Here is a 7,500-nt window from a genome sequence, read left to right as displayed (position 1 = left end):
CAGTCGGATTCCCCCAGTCCGTGCCAGTTCTGAGTTGATCGTTGAATGGCGGCCGAAGAGAATCCGCGCACCCGCGCGCCCCCGGAGGAGCACGCTAAGGCGGACGCGGCCTCGCAGCAAGGAAGATCCGTGGGAGGCCAAGGCACGGGACCGAGCTCGGATCCTGCACGCAGGTTGAAGCACCGGGGCGCGAACGCCGCGCAGGCGCGCGCATCCTGCACCGCCGACCAGCACGAGGCCGACCAACGGCGAGAGCAGACCACGCCCGCGCTAAACGCCCGCACTTACCGGCACCCCTACGGCACTCACCTCGCCCAGGCCCGGCACGTTAGCGCTGACCCACTTCCCGACCAAGCCCGACACGCCCCGATCCTCAGAGCCAATCCTTATCCCGAAGTTACGGATCCAATTTGCCGACTTCCCTTACCTACATTATTCTATCGACTAGAGGCTCTTCACCTTGGAGACCTGCTGCGGATATGGGTACGAACCGGCGCGACACCTCCACGTGGCCCTCTCCCGGATTTTCAAGGTCCGAGGGGAAGATCGGGACACCGCCGCAACTGCGGTGCTCTTCGCGTTCCAAACCCTATCTCCCTGCTAGAGGATTCCAGGGAACTCGAACGCTCATGCAGAAAAGAAAACTCTTCCCCGATCTCCCGACGGCGTCTCCGGGTCCTTTTGGGTTACCCCGACGAGCATCTCTAAAAGAGGGGCCCGACTTGTATCGGTTCCGCTGCCGGGTTCCGGAATAGGAACCGGATTCCCTTTCGCCCAACGGGGGCCAGCACAAAGCGCATCATGCTATGACGGCCCCCATCAACATCGGATTTCTCCTAGGGCTTAGGATCGACTGACTCGTGTGCAACGGCTGTTCACACGAAACCCTTCTCCGCGTCAGCCCTCCAGGGCCTCGCTGGAGTATTTGCTACTACCACCAAGATCTGCACCGACGGCGGCTCCAGGCAGGCTCACGCCCAGACCCTTCTGCGCCCACCGCCGCGACCCTCCTACTCGTCAGGGCTTCGCGGCCGGCCGCAAGGACCGGCCATGACTGCCAGACTGACGGCCGAGTATAGGCACGACGCTTCAGCGCCATCCATTTTCAGGGCTAGTTGCTTCGGCAGGTGAGTTGTTACACACTCCTTAGCGGATTCCGACTTCCATGGCCACCGTCCTGCTGTCTTAAGCAACCAACGCCTTTCATGGTTTCCCATGAGCGTCGATTCGGGCGCCTTAACTCGGCGTTTGGTTCATCCCACAGCGCCAGTTCTGCTTACCAAAAGTGGCCCACTTGGCACTCCGATCCGAGTCGTTTGCTCGCGGCTTCAGCATATCAAGCAAGCCGGAGATCTCACCCATTTAAAGTTTGAGAATAGGTTGAGGTCGTTTCGGCCCCAAGGCCTCTAATCATTCGCTTTACCGGATGAGACTCGTACGAGCACCAGCTATCCTGAGGGAAACTTCGGAGGGAACCAGCTACTAGATGGTTCGATTAGTCTTTCGCCCCTATACCCAGCTCCGACGATCGATTTGCACGTCAGAATCGCTACGGACCTCCATCAGGGTTTCCCCTGACTTCGTCCTGGCCAGGCATAGTTCACCATCTTTCGGGTCCCAACGTGTACGCTCTAGGTGCGCCTCACCTCGCAATGAGGACGAGACGCCCCGGGAGTGCGGAGGCCGCCGCCCCGTGAAGGGCGGGGAAGCCCCATCCTCCCTCGGCCCGCGCAAGGCGAGACCTTCACTTTCATTACGCCTTTAGGTTTCGTACAGCCCAATGACTCGCGCACATGTTAGACTCCTTGGTCCGTGTTTCAAGACGGGTCGTGAAATTGTCCAAAGCTGAAGCGCCGCTGACGGGAGCGATTATTCCGCCCGAGAGCATCCCGAGCCAACAGCGGCGCGGGTCCGGGGCCGGGCCAGGTAGGTCCGTCATCCGGGAAGAACCGCGCGCGCTTGCCGGGAGCCCGAGCGCCCAAAGGGGCGAATCGACTCCTCCAGATATACCGCCGGGCAGCCAGCCAGGACACCGGGGCTCTGCCCAACAGACGCGAACCGAGGCCCGCGGAAGGACAGGCTGCGCACCCGGGCCGTAGGCCGGCACCCAGCGGGTCGCGACGTCCTACTAGGGGAGAAGTGCGGCCCACCGCACACCGGAACGGCCCCACCCCGCGGCGAGTGGAAAGGCAACCGGACACGACCCCGCCGCAGATTGCTTCGCGCGGGCGGCCGGCCCCATCTGCCGAGGGCGGAGGCCAGTGGCCGGATGGGCGTGAATCTCACCCGTTCGACCTTTCGGACTTCTCACGTTTACCCCAGAACGGTTTCACGTACTTTTGAACTCTCTCTTCAAAGTTCTTTTCAACTTTCCCTCACGGTACTTGTTCGCTATCGGTCTCGTGGTCATATTTAGTCTCAGATGGAGTTTACCACCCACTTGGAGCTGCACTCTCAAGCAACCCGACTCGAAGGAGAGGTCCCGCCGACGCTCGCACCGGCCGCTACGGGCCTGGCACCCTCTACGGGCCGTGGCCTCATTCAAGTTGGACTTGGGCTCGGCGCGAGGCGTCGGGGTAGTGGACCCTCCCAAACACCACATGCCACGACAGGCGGCAGCCTGCGGGGTTCGGTGCTGGACTCTTCCCTGTTCGCTCGCCGCTACTGGGGGAATCCTTGTTAGTTTCTTTTCCTCCGCTTAGTAATATGCTTAAATTCAGCGGGTAGTCTCGCCTGCTCTGAGGTCGTTGTACGAGGTGTCGCACGCCACACCGCCAGCCGGCTGTGCACGCTACCGAGAAAGTACCGGTATGCGAACCGCCAGGCGACGGGCGCGCATCGCACGTTTGAGGAGACGCGGCCGGCCCCACAGGCGGCCGCGACACTCCCAGGTCTGCGAAGCGGGGCAAACGCCGCGCGCTTCAGTATACGTAGCCGACCCTCAGCCAGACGTGGCCCGGGAACGGAATCCATGGACCGCAATGTGCGTTCGAAACGTCGATGTTCATGTGTCCTGCAGTTCACATGTCGACGCGCAATTTGCTGCGTTCTTCATCGACCCACGAGCCGAGTGATCCACCGTCCTGGGTGATCTTTTCTCAGTTTCCGCCGTCTCTTTCGAGACGGTCGCATAGGCGGGAGTGAGGCGTGTGGCGGCCCCTGTTCCAGCGTTCTGTGTCCAACGGCCTCACGGCCGACGGGCGTCGTACGGCTCCACACCGGAGCGGACAGGCACTCGGGCGAAAGTCATTCAAAACCGGCGCCAGGCGCCAGGTGCCGCAGGCCAGCCGCTCCAGCGCTTCAGCGCTCGTACCACACAACATTGCCGCTAGTTTTGAGAGGCACGCGTGGTTCCGCACGCGGCGCACGGCTACGGCGAGCCGTACAGGTAGCGTGTTGCGCGACACGACACGCACATCGAAAGACATGCAGTCTAGTCGGTAATGATCCTTCCGCAGGTTCACCTACGGAAACCTTGTTACGACTTTTACTTCCTCTAAATGATCAAGTTTGGTCATCTTTCCGGTAGCATCGGCAACGACAGAGTCAATGCCGCGTACCAGTCCGAAGACCTCACTAAATCATTCAATCGGTAGTAGCGACGGGCGGTGTGTACAAAGGGCAGGGACGTAATCAACGCGAGCTTATGACTCGCGCTTACTGGGAATTCCTCGTTCATGGGGAACAATTGCAAGCCCCAATCCCTAGCACGAAGGAGGTTCAGCGGGTTACCCCGACCTTTCGGCCTAGGAAGACACGCTGATTCCTTCAGTGTAGCGCGCGTGCGGCCCAGAACATCTAAGGGCATCACAGACCTGTTATTGCTCAATCTCGTGCGGCTAGAAGCCGCCTGTCCCTCTAAGAAGAAAAGTAATCGCTGACAGCACGAAGGATGTCACGCGACTAGTTAGCAGGCTAGAGTCTCGTTCGTTATCGGAATTAACCAGACAAATCGCTCCACCAACTAAGAACGGCCATGCACCACCACCCACCGAATCAAGAAAGAGCTATCAATCTGTCAATCCTTCCGGTGTCCGGGCCTGGTGAGGTTTCCCGTGTTGAGTCAAATTAAGCCGCAGGCTCCACTCCTGGTGGTGCCCTTCCGTCAATTCCTTTAAGTTTCAGCTTTGCAACCATACTTCCCCCGGAACCCAAAAGCTTTGGTTTCCCGGAGGCTGCCCGCCGAGTCATCGGAGGAACTGCGGCGGATCGCTGGCTGGCATCGTTTATGGTTAGAACTAGGGCGGTATCTGATCGCCTTCGAACCTCTAACTTTCGTTCTTGATTAATGAAAACATACTTGGCAAATGCTTTCGCTTCTGTTCGTCTTGCGACGATCCAAGAATTTCACCTCTAACGTCGCAATACGAATGCCCCCGCCTGTCCCTATTAATCATTACCTCGGGTTCCGAAAACCAACAAAATAGAACCGAGGTCCTATTCCATTATTCCATGCACACAGTATTCAGGCGGGCTTGCCTGCTTTAAGCACTCTAATTTGTTCAAAGTAAACGTGCCGGCCCACCGAGACACTCAATAAAGAGCACCCTGGTAGGATTTCAACGGGGTCCGCCTCGGGACGCACGAGCACGCACGGGGCGGTCGCACGCCTTCGGCTCGCCCCACCGGCAGGACGTCCCACGATACATGCCAGTTAAACACCGACGGGCGGTGAACCAACAGCGTGGGACACAAATCCAACTACGAGCTTTTTAACCGCAACAACTTTAATATACGCTATTGGAGCTGGAATTACCGCGGCTGCTGGCACCAGACTTGCCCTCCAATAGATACTCGTTAAAGGATTTAAAGTGTACTCATTCCGATTACGGGGCCTCGGATGAGTCCCGTATCGTTATTTTTCGTCACTACCTCCCCGTGCCGGGAGTGGGTAATTTGCGCGCCTGCTGCCTTCCTTGGATGTGGTAGCCGTTTCTCAGGCTCCCTCTCCGGAATCGAACCCTGATTCCCCGTTACCCGTTACAACCATGGTAGGCGCAGAACCTACCATCGACAGTTGATAAGGCAGACATTTGAAAGATGCGTCGCCGGTACGAGGACCGTGCGATCAGCCCAAAGTTATTCAGAGTCACCAAGGCAAACGGACCGGACGAGCCGACCGATTGGTTTTGATCTAATAAAAGCGTCCCTTCCATCTCTGGTCGGGACTCTGTTTGCATGTATTAGCTCTAGAATTACCACAGTTATCCAAGTAACGTGGGTACGATCTAAGGAACCATAACTGATTTAATGAGCCATTCGCGGTTTCACCTTAATGCGGCTTGTACTGAGACATGCATGGCTTAATCTTTGAGACAAGCATATGACTACTGGCAGGATCAACCAGGGAGCTGCGTCAACTAGAGCTGAGCAGCCGGCCGCCCGGGAGTGTGTCCCGGGGGCCCGCGCGAACACGCAAGCGTCCGCTCAATCATTCTGCAAACAGGAGGAGGCTGAGCTCCCCTGCACAATACACCTCGAAACCCTCTCAGGTCCCGGCGGCGCGCAGCGCCGTCCCAAGTACTTGGTCGGGTTCGAGAGAGGCGCAATCGCCCGGAGTTAGGCGAGTAGACGCTTTCGGTGCGACCACCCGTGCTCCCAACTGAGCTTGCCGCTGCCGACAGAGGCCCGGGAGCGTGCTGTCGTGGCATTGCCGGCGGGAGACAACACGCGCCACCTACGGTGACCGGCAGCTCCAACGCCAGCGCCACAGAAGGACAAAAGCCCCACTTGGGTGCCGAAGCGAACTCTCCCAGCACAGCGCACGCGCCAACACATCCGCACAGCTGCGATACAAACCACCAGCGAGAACCGCTGGGGCGACCGAGCAGCAGACGGCGTCGCGGCGCCGAGCGCCGGGCGGCAGCGCATCCTCAACGCACACAGTCCTCAATCGGACCAGCACACTGAAGATGTCCACCGCGCTTCGCACCGGGCCCGCGAGGACCTACTTTGGCCGCACGGCGCCGCGCGCAGGGTGCGCCGGCGCGCAGCTGCGACGCCTGCCGCGTCCGTCGGCCGGCGCGCCTGCCACTGGCCGCCCCCACCAGCCGGCTGTAGCGCGTGCGCCCACGCACCGCGCGGCCAGCACGCCGGGAGGCGCCCCCTCACCGGCCGGGGACGGTCCCACCCAGCCACCGCCGCGTATCGCTTCACACCCAGATGCCGTTCAGTTTCGTCGGCATGGTGGGTATCGCTGGAACAACCGGTTAGTACCTCAACCTATCGTCGCCATCACCGATTCACCCCTAGCGAGAACAACCGCACCACAACAGGTTACCATTTGTTCATTTGCGTAACTTCACCAGAAAACGCAGGCGTCCATCGCCATTTGCAACTTCCACGATTATTGCATGCCTGTGTCAGGTGTCACGCCACACTACGTCTGCCCACATACACGCAACAAAATGTGCACGCCTAGACAATACGTGGAAGGTGGCCCCCGTACGTATGCGATGTCCATTGCTCGAACGACTGTCAACCGGCCTCTGTAGCATGTCGCAGATATGGAACGCGGTGCACCATGCCATCACGGTGTGTGAGGAGAGACGACTAGGTCCGAATACATCAACAGACAGCTCATGCTGATCGCCATCCACGGCGTCCGTTCCTCCCACACGTCTCTATGGCGTACCACACTGCAATCCAGCTCTCATAGGGAGACGACACGTAGCTGCGTGCACAATATTTGCACTGTATGGTCCGCCGTTTTTGGGCGCAGTCGTTGTACGGTCACACATGTGCCACGATGTATCATTCAGTACATAAGGACGAATGTGCAGTACAGATTGTGGTTTACGCGTACGACATTAGCGGACAGTTGACACAGGCCGCACCACAACGTAGCCTGAGTACGTCGCATGCGGAGGGCATTGAACATGCAAAGTTCTCACCAACCAGCTTGCGAAGGCAGGGGGCAAGGTGGGGACGTGGGGAGGGGCGGCATGTACGTCCTGCTGCCATCCACATTACAGTGTACAGCAGGAGCATGTGGAAAGTGAGCAAGACTTGCAAGGTGTTTAACATGAAGCGATACACAGGGGAGCGGGGAGTGCGAGTAGCGAACTATATTGCGAGGGTTGCGGGTGGGCAACACTACACTAATTGAACGAGTCGTATAACAATTACAGAGCAGGTTTAGGCGACAACGTGGGTTACGTTAGGCGACAACGTGGGTTAGGTTAAGGCACGACGTGGGTTAGGTTAAGGCACGACATGGGTTAGGTTAAGGCACAACATGGGTTAGGTTAAGGCACAACATGGGTTAGGTTAAGGCACAACATGGGTTAGGTTAAGGCACAACATGGGTTAGGTTAAGGCACAACATGGGTTAGGTTAAGGCACAACATGGGTTAGGTTAAGGCACAACATGGGTTAGGTTAAGGCACAACATGGGTTAGGTTAAGGCACAACATGGGTTAGGTTAAGGCACAACATGGGTTAGGTTAAGGCACAACATGGGTTAGGTTAAGGCACAACATGGGTTAGGTTAAGGCACAA

General features: G+C 58.3%; 2 non-coding genes and 1 pseudogene across 2 annotated transcripts; all 3 read right to left on the bottom strand.

The window, feature by feature from the left end:
• Nucleotides 1-2,747, bottom strand: part of LOC124727079 — a 6,229-nt pseudogene extending 3,482 nt beyond the window's left edge.
• A 188-nt stretch (nucleotides 2,748-2,935) lies between these two features.
• Nucleotides 2,936-3,090, bottom strand: LOC124727081. The gene has a single exon (XR_007006916.1). It is a non-coding gene; the product is annotated as a 5.8S ribosomal RNA (ribosomal RNA).
• Nucleotides 3,091-3,441: 351 nt separating this feature from the next.
• On the bottom strand, nucleotides 3,442-5,350 carry LOC124727068. The gene has a single exon (XR_007006910.1). It is a non-coding gene; the product is annotated as a small subunit ribosomal RNA (ribosomal RNA).
• Nucleotides 5,351-7,500: the final 2,150 nt, after the last annotated feature.

This window comes from Schistocerca piceifrons, unplaced genomic scaffold (assembly GCF_021461385.2).
Source record: "Schistocerca piceifrons isolate TAMUIC-IGC-003096 unplaced genomic scaffold, iqSchPice1.1 HiC_scaffold_1081, whole genome shotgun sequence".
Classification (NCBI taxonomy): Eukaryota; Metazoa; Arthropoda; class Insecta; order Orthoptera; family Acrididae; genus Schistocerca; species Schistocerca piceifrons.
The sequence above is the reverse complement of the archived record's forward strand: the minus strand, read 5'-3'. Positions and strand labels throughout refer to the sequence as shown.